Below are 11,834 nucleotides of genomic sequence, written 5' to 3' on the forward strand. Positions count from 1 at the left end.
TTGAGATGCTTTTCATTTCGTGATGTGACAGCTCTACATGGCTGTCAGGAACGTAACTTGTCTTTCTTATTACTGTCACAACTGCTGAAACACAACACCCACTGTGTCACTGTGCTGACATCCAAAATTTGGCCTCCATACAAATGTTCAGCAAACATCAATGAAGATCAGTGAGCACACTTTAGTCTTATTATTGTAATTGGACTTGGCCCATCAATGTAGCCTATCAGTGCCCCTCTGCAGAGCTCTCCTACCCTCAGTCAGATCAACAACCCTGCCCAGTGTAGTGGTTTCTGCAGACTAAATGAGGGTGTGCTCAATCCCTTCATTCACTGATAAAAATGTTAAACAAACCTGGCCATAATCCTGAACCCCAGGACCACCAGAGGTAACTGGCCACTCGCTGGACTGAACATTTTTCACTGTGACGTGTTCAGCTTGGCTACCCAGCCTGTTCTTCACCCAGCAAACTATATACTTATCCAAGCCAGGAGCAACCAGTTTTTCCTAGAGAAGGTTGTGGGAAACAGTGTCAAATACTTCACTGAAACCCAGGTAGACAACACAGAATAGAATATCCTGAATAGGAAGGGATCCATAAGGTCACATAACTTGACCCCTGTGTACTTCAAGCACCAGGAAAGTGTTTGGTACCTTACATCAGGTAAAGAGCAAAGGGAGGTGTTTCTGTTTCCTGTGCAGTGACTAAATCGCAAATAGTGTGCCAAGAAACTGAGCAGACTATTGTAGAACTAAGGAAAATGTAGTTGATTGTATTGTTGTTTTTGGTGATGGCTTGCGATATTCATGATTCTGTGGTACCAGGGTATCCCAACACATCCTTCTTTCTCCAGAAATAATCAGGAGGAGTTAGTTTTGGAGCTACCTCAATGTATGCAGCTCAAGATAATTACTCTTCACTCAGTGCAGTGCAGGCAAACCAAAAGTTTGGACACACATGATTGAAACTCCCCTTCAGTTTAAACTGTTCCCGCTTATTCTGTTGCTGCAGGCCAGGAGGAAAAGCTTTTCTCCATCTTTCTTATAAGCTCATTCTATGTATCAAAAGGCTTCAATAACATATTCCAGCAGCCTTCTTCAGGCTAAAATCTCACAACCTTTCTTCATAGGAGAGGTGTTCCTTTCAGCCAAGCTCAGACAAGGTGGGATTCCCTGGGCATGATGGAGCCCTCCAGCCCCTCTAGTCACCAGCTCCGGGCAGCTTTACAGATTCTGTTAACTAAGACACAGGGATTAAACCCCAGTAAGACATGAGAGCATTGAGAGATCATAGCCAACTATAGCTGACATAATGTTTTTTTGGATACACTTGTATCCTCTGTACCCCACAAAGTAGGCTGTATATGTCTTGTATATGCATAGGTACCTTCTCATCCGGGAGTGTGATTTTTACATGAACACTGAGTTGAAGAATTTTTGAGCAGTTTTGCTCTGATGTTTTACTAAGGATTAATCCCTGTGTCTTCAGTTAACAAAGTCTGTAGAGCTGCCTGGCAACCATACTCAGTCTAATGGATTAATTGCTACTCAGCCCTTCACATGGTTTACATCTGATTCTGCCTCAATGACAGTAGTGGCTCCATATCCAGGTAGCTCCACTTGGGGGCAGCTGGGCAGGTACACTGGACATGCTTGCCACCCTCTCATTGAAGAGTCTTGATACATTGGCTGGAGCTCCTGCAGGTCCCTGTGCCCAAGAGGAAGCCATTTTAGTAAGTAAATGGCACAGGGGAGCCATCCCCAGGCAAGGGGCCCTCAGCTCTAGGATCTAGTCCTTGTTTGTCATCAGCTTGTTGTGCATGGAAGCTCAGGGCAACAAAGGACTATCATTTAATTGGTAGCACATGTGAGATAAATGTACTAGCTTCATCCCAGCATGATCAGGAGGTTAGAGTACACTAAAACCTGGTGCAGCTTCTTGTGGAAATGTTATAGTTAGGATACAGAATGGTTAAGTTTGAAGGGACCTTCAAAAGTCATTGGCCTCCATTGCCCAGCCACTTCAGTGCTAGCCAGAAAGTCGATGCACATTAATGAGGGCATTACCCAAATGCTTCCTGAACACTGACAGGCACAGGGCATCAACCACCTCACTAGGAAGTTGTTTCAATGCCTGACCACTCTTGTGGCAGAATATTTTTTTTCTCAGTGTCCAGTCTGACCCACCCCTTTTGCAGCTTTGCGTTGTTCCCACCTTACCATCAATGCTCAGGAGCAGAGCCTGGCACCCCCTGCTACTTCCCTTCCCTGGGGAGCTCCAGAGAGGAATGATGATACCCCATATCCTTCTCTTCTGAAGGCTGATCATCCTGAGTGGACTCAGCCTCTCACAGGACATGCCTTCCACCCACCTCCTATGGGCGCTTTCAAGGGTGTTAACATTATTTTTACATTGTGGAGCCCAGAACTGCATGCAGTATTTAAAAGTGAGGCTTCACTGACAGTAAATATAGTTTGATGAGCTGGCTGTGCTGTGTTTAATGCACACCAAAATTCAGTTTATCCCGTGGCTACCCGGCACAATGCTGTCTCCTGCTGAACCTGCTGGCACCAGCAGGCCCCTCACTACAAAGCTGATCTCAGCAACTCATCTCCTATGTGTTCCTGTGTCTGGCATTGCTCTGTCCCATTTGCAGGACACAGGCATTTACCTTTATTGATCTTCATGCTGTTCATGGCTGTTCAAGTTCCTATCTATGAGGATCCCATCCCATTTCAGTGTCATCAGCAAACTTGTTTTTAATATTGTCTCTTAAGCTTTCCATGTATTTGCTAATACACCAATGCACAGCCACACACGCACATTACCTACAAAGATAAACGCTGAATTCTGGAAACTGGAATAATTGTCAGCAGAGTGGAACTTTATTTTCAAATATGCAGACATCTCTGCTGGCTGCAAGTATTAGAGTTGGCGTGTTTTAAATGTCAGCACCATTTTAACATCTATAAAAGTCTGTAAAATTAATGATGAGAGAGATTCTTACCGCAAGTGTACTGGAAATGGCAGCATTCAGTTACCTGTAAATGTTAAAACATTGTCTACTAAGAGCTGACAAAGACAATCAGGAGATGCATGTTTTAGTTTGTCAGACATCCAACCCCCAAAGACCTGTTCCTGCTCACTTTGTGTTCATCTGAATGCTTCATCCTGGTGACAGGAGGAGTGGTCTGACCCAGGACTGGGATGACTTCTGCCCTTCTGGGGAGCGAAGAGGTTTAAGCATCTGTATGGCTCTTCTCTGAGGTTTTCTGCCAAAATGCAAACAAAGATGGTTTCAGCACTTTGGAGGTTGTGGATGCATCCTTACAAACTTCCTAGTGGTTCATAGGATCATAGAATTGTTTGGCTTGGGAGAGACCTTTAAAGGTATCCACTGCCTCTCCTAGCAACCTGTTCCAATGCCTCACTACCTTCGCTATATAAAAAAAAAAAACCACCTCATTATGTCCAATCTAAATCTCTTTTCATTTGAAAACATTTCCCCTTGTCCTATCACAATAGATCCTGCTAAGGAGTCTGTCCCATGTGTTTTATAGCCCTCCTTTAGGTAATGAAAGGCAACTATCAGGTCTCCCCAGAGCCTTCTCTATGCTGAGCAGCCCCAGCCCTCTCAGCCTGTCCTCAGAGGGGAGGTGTTCCGCCCCTTGGATCATTTCTGTGGCCCTCCTCTGGATGTGCTCCAACAGGTCTACATCTCTCCTGTATTGAAGACTCCACATTGGGATGCAGTAGGCGAGGCCTCACCAGCTCAATGTAGAGGGACAGGAGCACCTCCCTTGATCTGCTGACCACACTTCTTTTGATACAGCCCAAGATATGGTTGGCTTTCTGGACTGTGAGGGCACATTGCTGGCTCATGTACAGCTTACCATCCACTGATACTTTCAAGTCCTTATCATCAGGGTTGTGTCCTATCTACCTTTTTGTCTCCTGGCTGTCTGGGCAGAAAACATCAGTGTTCCTCATGAATTGTACTTTAATGTAAATAGCTCTATTACTTCAGATTGTGTTGGGTAGTGGGAAATAACCAACAGCTGACATCATTCAACACCAGAACAGATTGCTTCAAGTAATTTCCAGTAATGACAAGTTATCTTGGCAGGATATTTTATGCCTGAATTTCATCTATTTCATGACATAACTTACTGTTCAACACTGAACTGGACTTCTTCACGACATCTGAGAGGATACCAGACTCCCCTTGATTCTGAAGTCTGAATACAGATATAGTTTCTTTTACATCCCGATGAGATGCTTATGTTTTTTTTCCTTATTTTGCTTTAAGCAACCTCCCTAAAAGTAGCTAATGAAGACAGTGCTTCTTCCCTTCAGACTTAGCGTAAGTAAGTGATTATTTGAGTTTTAAACTTGGACAATAAAAATGGCACTGCAGCTCAAAATCCCCAGTGCCTTCAAAAAGCAACACTGAAAGGTCACTAATCAAAATTCTCCCATGAGTTTCATCACAGGTAAAAGACCTTTTTTTTTTTGTTTTGTTTTGTTTTCATTCAAGTCTCAATTGTCATTTACTGCCTTCGACATCACTTATAGTTTAATCTCCAAATGATCTCCTGCTCACCCCCTTTTTTCACCTGCTCCTAAGAGGACTTATTATTTTAAAGCTGTTCCAAAGCTAGACAGATGTATCAACATCCTAACCCCACTCTTCTCACAACTTGCCCTCCCCACCCAACAACAACAAACCTTTGTGAATTTTGTTCCAGCAGGTTGCATAAGAAAACACTTTGAAAAAAAAAAAAAGTTGTTAGAGTTTTATATGGTTATTTTATGCGTGAATTTCACTTTGCTGCAGGCAATGGCAGAAGAAAAAAAAAATCAATCCATATTTGTGCAGAATGAAAGGTGAAAAGAAAAGAAACCTTCCAAAATAATTAGCTCTGTGTTACAGAGAATGAAATAACCAAAAATATTTGACCTGTTCCTCATTTTGCTGCTGCTGAGTCTTTAAAGTACACAGACACATTAAGAAAAATTGTTAGGAAGGTTTATTTCAAGGAATAGGCTGCCGTTGTTCTGTGGACACGGGAAAACTTTTGCTGAAACCTGGGACCTTCCAAACTCTAATTTAGGGGTGAATGCTTCAAAGTGCAACTGAAGCAAAAAATAACATAGCAAAGCATTTCTAGAAAAAGATTGTGTGGTTCAACCATTCTTTCAGCAATGGTTTCAAGTGTGGCTGCAGCTGCCACATCTGAGACATGTTTGTATATATCTATAAATACATAAATAGATATATTTGCATAAACACATTTGCTTCTTCGCATTCGTGTAAATATAATTTACATATATGAATGTAGTAAATGTGGTTAATCCAGCATCCTTTCCTGTTATGTTTTTAAAAGGTGCAGAAAGAAAATGTATATGTAATTGGTTTGGTTGGAAGATACCTGAAAGGTAGTATTTTTAAAATGGGAGGACTTCTGAATGGCTTAAACATATAGCCTTACTATGACAGTGCATTAACAGTGGCCAACTCCAGCAGGGAAGATTAATATTACTTATAAAAATACTGGTGTAGAATGTTTGTTGTACTGCCAACAACACAGTAGAGGAGGTGATTTTTTTGGTCCATGGCAATGATTTTTCTGTGAGGTACTGAGTAATCATTGTCTACAATATACTTTTTTTCCATCATAAAACCTGTAGAAGGAATAATATGGCCCTCATTTTTCCTCTGGCTTCTAAGAAGAACTCTGAAATATATATCTTGTGCCAGTACTCCATAAACTCCAGTTATGTTCAAGCACTATGCAACCTGAGGCTACCGAGATCAATAAAATTATTAAACCCACAAATATTTCTGTGGTTAGGTTTTGTGGAGAGTTTAGAGAAGCATATATCTGTATGTAGGAAAAACAGACAAAGAGGCAGTTGTTGGTAGGAGGAGCAAAGTCTGCTGGATATAGACTGCAAGGCAGAGAACATCAGAAATGCAATGTTAATGCTTTGATGCCAAAAAGTATAAATTCAAGAGATACAACACATTCAGGAAATGTATTTAAGGAGGATGGATGACTGGATCCAACAATTTCTAATAAGATGTAGAATGTTTCCTGCCAAGGTCACTGGTTTTACTCCATCTTATTATCAATTATTAAATATCTCTTCTTATTATTTATTAGTTTACAAGTTGTTTTCACATGAGGGACACCATTTTGAGTTTTACATGAGGCAAATTGCTGATGACAAATCAAGTTCAAAGCAGCACAGTATTTGTAAAAGGAAAACCACTGTTACTTTCGATATTGGCTTGCACTCTGTCAGAAGTCAGAGATGGAAGGACAAGTTCTATGTAGGGGCATATAGCTTGATTTTTTTCTCTTTTCTCTCTTGTTATGTGTACTATATCACATATTAAGAATGATAGGTCTTGATTTTTCTAACAGTCTGATATTCTAGATAAGCAATAACATTCCTCCCAGCGTGGGTAGCAATGAGTGTGCTAAGTGGTTAACGACTGGCTTTCTACACAGATATGCTCATGTCCAGGGCCACCTTACCTTACAAAATAAAAATCATGAGTTTTAATTTTTCTTCTCTACCAGAATGTCAGCTTAAATTAGAATTTATGAGTCTGAGGGTAGAAGAAGGGCTTTGGTCATGTCATAATGTTAAAAAATTAATAAAGAAAAACGGCAAACTGCTTCAATATTGATACAAAAAGCAAGATCAAATTTCAGTTCTTCTCACAGAATTCAGTATTCAGAGGAAATGATCTCTGATGTTCATTAAGAAAAATACAAGTATTTCTGCCATGTCAGTCCTCAAACAAATAATTCTCCTTCTTCAGAACAGATATGTCAATTTTTTCATGTTACCAAAGGAAAATAAAAAAATAAATATTACTGAGGGGATGTAAGAGAGCAGAAAATTTTGAGAACAATCACAGGTGATGTGAATTTCCCTAAAGGACACACTGAAATTCTGAGGTGGTGAATACTTTTCTGCTGTTCTGGGGGTAGAGTATGGTGTGAGGATTTGGATCTAGATGGCAGTTCTGTGTTCAGCCTTGTTCTCCTTCCTTCTTTTTACACCTTTGCCTGCAAACTGTCATTGGAATAGTTTGTGTAATTTGTCCTCAGTGTGTATCATTTGCAGCAAAACTGGTTAGCTTAGAAAACTGGGATGTCAAGTATGGAGATTGTTGCAACTGAAATGAATCAGAGAATGAGAATAAGAGAGTATCTGATGCAACATCTGAAGAAGCAGTAATGTTAGGCAGATAGGGATAGGGTTGGAAAGGATTAATAGCTTATTCTATAACTGTAGCGCATTTGCCTACAACAGGAGAAACATATGGATCAACATTTCTGAAACTTGTTGCCTAGCTAAACTGAGTATCAGGGTGTTCAGGAAGACTGTAAATTGCATATGCCATCTATATTTGTAGTCTTTGTCTCCAGTCAGGTTGTGTTGTAAAGGTCAAAGGCAGAGGAAAGTAATGGATGAAACACTGATGGACCTGAAAGTAAATCACTAGGACTGACCAAGAAGAGTGGGGAAAAACATACGTTGATTATTTGAACTATCTTTAAGAATGACCATATATGTCTCCAGAACTGTTTTAGCCTTATCAGCTGTATTTATTAGCTAACCTTGCTATTTCATCAGTACATATGAAATTGTCCATTTTGGAGACTGGAAGATCAGCTCCACTGTACTTCCCAGCTCCTTGGGGCATGTGTCTGTGGAATGAATTTGTATCCTTATTTGTATCTCCCATACAGGCATATGAACTGCAGCTACAGTGCTGGAGTATCCATAGGCATCAAGGATTTGCTGGCCTCATCTCATCCATCCATTTGACTGCAGTGATATTGAATGCAGTGGGCTTCAGAGATCCTTCAAAAGCAGACGAGCATTAGAAGAGGAGGAAAGCATTGAAAGGAAATGTCCAAATCCCATCAAGTTCGAGATCTAGCACTTAAGTGCAATAAAGCTATCTAAGGTAAACCTGGTGGAGGTCATGGTGGAAGCTGTTAGACTATATGAAGCCCCTACTCAGAAACAGAAGTTTATACTCTTTTTGGAACCCCTGACCTGTTTAGGCCCTTATAATTGTAGTACTAAAAGAAAACAAGGCTTGTCTGCTTCAGAATCACCAATTTCAACAAAAAGCGTCCAGTATGCATTTTCTTGCAGACTGTACTAAATAAACAAAATGGCCTCAAATTTGCTGCAGATTTAGTAAAACTAGTGAATGAATAGTTCTAATGTGTCTCTTGTGTTCACAGGTAACCAATTTTTCTGATTTAAATCCTGAACCAGAAAGATGCACTTTCAAATACAATACAGTTGCTACTTGGATGCTATTACCTGCCTTCTACTGACCCTTCTAGTACCATGGAATTGAACTTTTTCACCTAGAGGTTTTTTCCCCCAAAGCACAATATAACTACTGTATTAGAAATGAAAACGATGGACTGTCTTCTTTTAAACACAGTAACTTTCTACAGTAAAGAACAGTTTTAAAGAAACAAAGGCCTACCTGTTGTGCTGAGAAAAGTTTTGTGCGCATTTATAATAACTTAAATGCATCCCTGAGCAAATTTCTTCCTTTGAAGAGGTTTGCAGTGGGTTTCATGGAAGGAAGAATGCAAGACCAGACAACCCAGTGGTTCTTGCTTATATACTGTTGACTCACTGATGAACAGATCTGTAAATGACTTCAAAATTATGCAGCACCTGGACTAGGGAAATCTGGTCTCTAAGGATGCACAACTCCTGGTGGCTTCTGAACTCAGTGCAACTTGTGTTTTCTCCTACAGATGAGGATTTTACAGAAAAGCAGTCTTTCTCCAATTCCCTGATGATTATCTGTGTTGAATGAGTGTTGAACTTAGTGCAGCCTTTTTTTTTCTCACCTGGGACTCTAATCTGCCTCTTTCTTCTCTAGGCTATTTCCATTAACCCTGAAGGAACTTCAGGACATCTGTGAGGCTTATTCCCTTCTTTCAGGTCAATTTGGAACTGGGCAGTGTTGTAAAGATTAAAATTTATTAAGTGTATTGAGATTAGAATTAAATGAAACCTAAGTAGGTGAAGGAAACAACCACGGAATGTGTTTTGTTTCTTCATGATGTCAAGCTAACATGTTGATGTAAACATTTGTACACTTGCAAAACTGATCACTTATCTGAGATGAGGTGTTAGGTGTTATTTTTGGTATATAGACACATTCACTTCTAGACACTATAAAATTAAAATATGTTGATATATTTGAAATAACAAAAAATATTTTTATATAATAGTAATATAAAAGAAAAATCTATGCCATGGGATTCCAGGCATACACCTTTCTAACCTTTAAAAAGTGTGAATAATTAAATTTCAAGGAAGATTTAAGTTAGTTTGTGAGAAGTTATTCGTATTACTCCAATAAAATAGTCTTAAGCTTAACATTTACCTTCAAACATTTTAAAACTTGTTTAGAACAGGCAGCTTTCAATTTTAGCAAGAAATTCAAGCCATTTCCAGACATAAATGTAACTTGTCACACTCTTATCATCAGTTGATGTCTGGGGCCACAGGACCTGCTTTTGATATTACACCTTTAACCACAGCAGAAGAAAGCATGTTATAAATAATACAGACTCCTCACAAGCTTGATGTACAGTGAGTGTACGCTCAGCTGATACCAAGTGACTGATAGGCTTTTATTACTGTGTACAGCTGTTCTAACATGTCTTAGGAAGAAACATATTGTGTCAGTTAGCCTCTCTCTCTCTCTCTCTCTCTCTCTCTCTTTCTCTTTCTCTTTCTCTTTAATTTATTTATTTACTTACTTATTCTTTTCTTTCATTTTAAACAAATGTCGGCTAGTTTTGACTTTTTCAGAGGTGGTTATACCTGTTGAGAAATGTCATGGATGACATTGTGATCCATAAAGTGTATATGCAGATGTAGCTGCTTGATCCCTGCTCCTTGTGTTCCTGGTTACACATACTGCCTGATGAGTTTTGATGCCCAGACCGGCTTATAATGCTCAAAGTCAGGTTACTGATGCAATTACTTGGCACTAGATATACAACAGGTATGTCATGATAATAATTTCCACTGTCCAACAACAAATCCTGCTAAAGAGTCTGTCCCCTTCTTACTTATGGCTCTCTTTCAGACATTGAATGGCCTCTATCAGGTCTCCGCAGGGCCTTCTCTTCCCCATGCTGAATAATCCCAACTCTCTTAGCCTGTCCTCACAGGGAAAATGTTCCATCTTTGGATCATTTTTTTGGCACTCCTCTGTATGTACTCTAAAAGGTCCACATCTTTCCTGTACTGAGGACTACTATCCGGATGCAGTACTCCAGGAGAGGTCTTACTAGAGCAGAGTAGAGGGGCAGTCCCCTCTGAGTTGTGTTTCAAAAGCAACAAAGAACACATTGGGATTTATAGATGGATGAGCTAGAAAAAGTGATTAATATGATTATTGACTATTGATTCACAAATGTGTCCAATCTGTGAAGACCTTCATGTGTTACTAAATGTACCTATGAAATATCAGTGTATCAAAACATCAATAACACCAGTTGGGCTAACAAAGTTATTTACACTAAGCACTTGCAAGATCATTCCCATATGTTTCCACAGTTAGTAACTGAAAATAGCTGTTAGTATTCAAGAAATAACCTCTTTCCTTAAGAAAATGTAACTTGGATGAATTTCAGGGGTCATTTTGGGAAAATTTTCTTTCTCCCTTGCTTAAGAAGATATAATTGCACTGAAAATGTAAAAAGGACAGAGACAAGATATCAGAAAAAACATTTGAGTACCTTCTTTGAGAAAATAAATAAGAGTTATATCTTTGCCTTCTTTTTTATAACAGTTGATAATGAAAAGAAAGACTTCTGTTTATGCAGCAAAAAAAAAAAATGGTACAAACAGTACAAGTGAACACAAGATTTTTAAAGTCAGTAACATTAAAAAGTAGCAGAAATGATTGAATGTCAGCAGAAGTTTTTCAATAGATTTAAAAAAAATGAATATCACTGCCTCAGGATATCAATTATTACTACAAATTACAAATTACTACACAATTAAAATTCCTGCAGGGTACCATCTTATGCACTGTCCTTTAAGACCTTAGCATCTTGAGATCATTTCAGGGACCACCACTGAGAGAGAACATATGATGTTGGAGACATTTCTGTTGATGATAAGCTGGATGGGGTGTGGAGTTTTTGTTAACGGAAAGCTAGGGGCTCATTAGCAGAACGTCATCAGTATGTGGTGTCTGAACCAAAGAAAGCAAGACCAGACTTGGTGGATGGTGGTCACAGTGGAAGCCATTCCAGAGTTTGAAGCTACTGCTCTGCAGAAACAGAACCTCGTGTTCTTTTAGAAATGCCCCACCCATGTAGTCCTTAGATTATAGCACTGCAAAAGCCATTTTCAGCTGCCCCATGAGCCTGTGTATGCATATGCTTGTGCATGTGGCTTGAATCAAGACATAACTACACTGAGTGTGCGTGTGATTGCTCACTGGGCTTTTGGACTGAGAAGTCAGTTGGTGTTCAGATACAAGACCATCGGTCCTTTGATTATATAAGTACAAACTGGGGGATGAGAGACAGCAGAGCCACACCATGGAAAGGGATCTGGGCGTCTGGTTGGTGGCAAGTTGAATCTGAGTCAGCAGTGTGCTCAGGAAGCCAGCAGGGCCAACTGTACCAGGGGGTGGTGCATCAGGCCCACACTGCCAACCAAGTAAGAGAAGGGGTTGTCTTGCTCTGTGCTGTGCGGCCTCACCTCCAGCACTGTGTGCAGTTTGGGCGCCACAATATAAGAA

General features: G+C 40.0%; 1 long non-coding RNA gene across 2 annotated transcripts in view; it reads left to right on the forward strand.

Annotated features, from left to right (window-relative positions):
* Nucleotides 1–8,922, forward strand: part of LOC107309852 — a 50,582-nt gene extending 41,660 nt beyond the window's left edge. For both annotated transcript variants that reach the window (XR_004306153.1, XR_004306152.1), the window contains exons 2-3: nt 7,774–7,994; nt 8,281–8,922. This is a non-coding gene — a long non-coding RNA (uncharacterized LOC107309852). The remainder of the gene's footprint in view (nt 1–7,773; nt 7,995–8,280) is intronic.
* Nucleotides 8,923–11,834: the final 2,912 nt, after the last annotated feature.

Source organism: Coturnix japonica, chromosome 2, assembly GCF_001577835.2.
Source record: "Coturnix japonica isolate 7356 chromosome 2, Coturnix japonica 2.1, whole genome shotgun sequence".
In the NCBI taxonomy this organism is placed as follows: domain Eukaryota; kingdom Metazoa; phylum Chordata; class Aves; order Galliformes; family Phasianidae; genus Coturnix; species Coturnix japonica.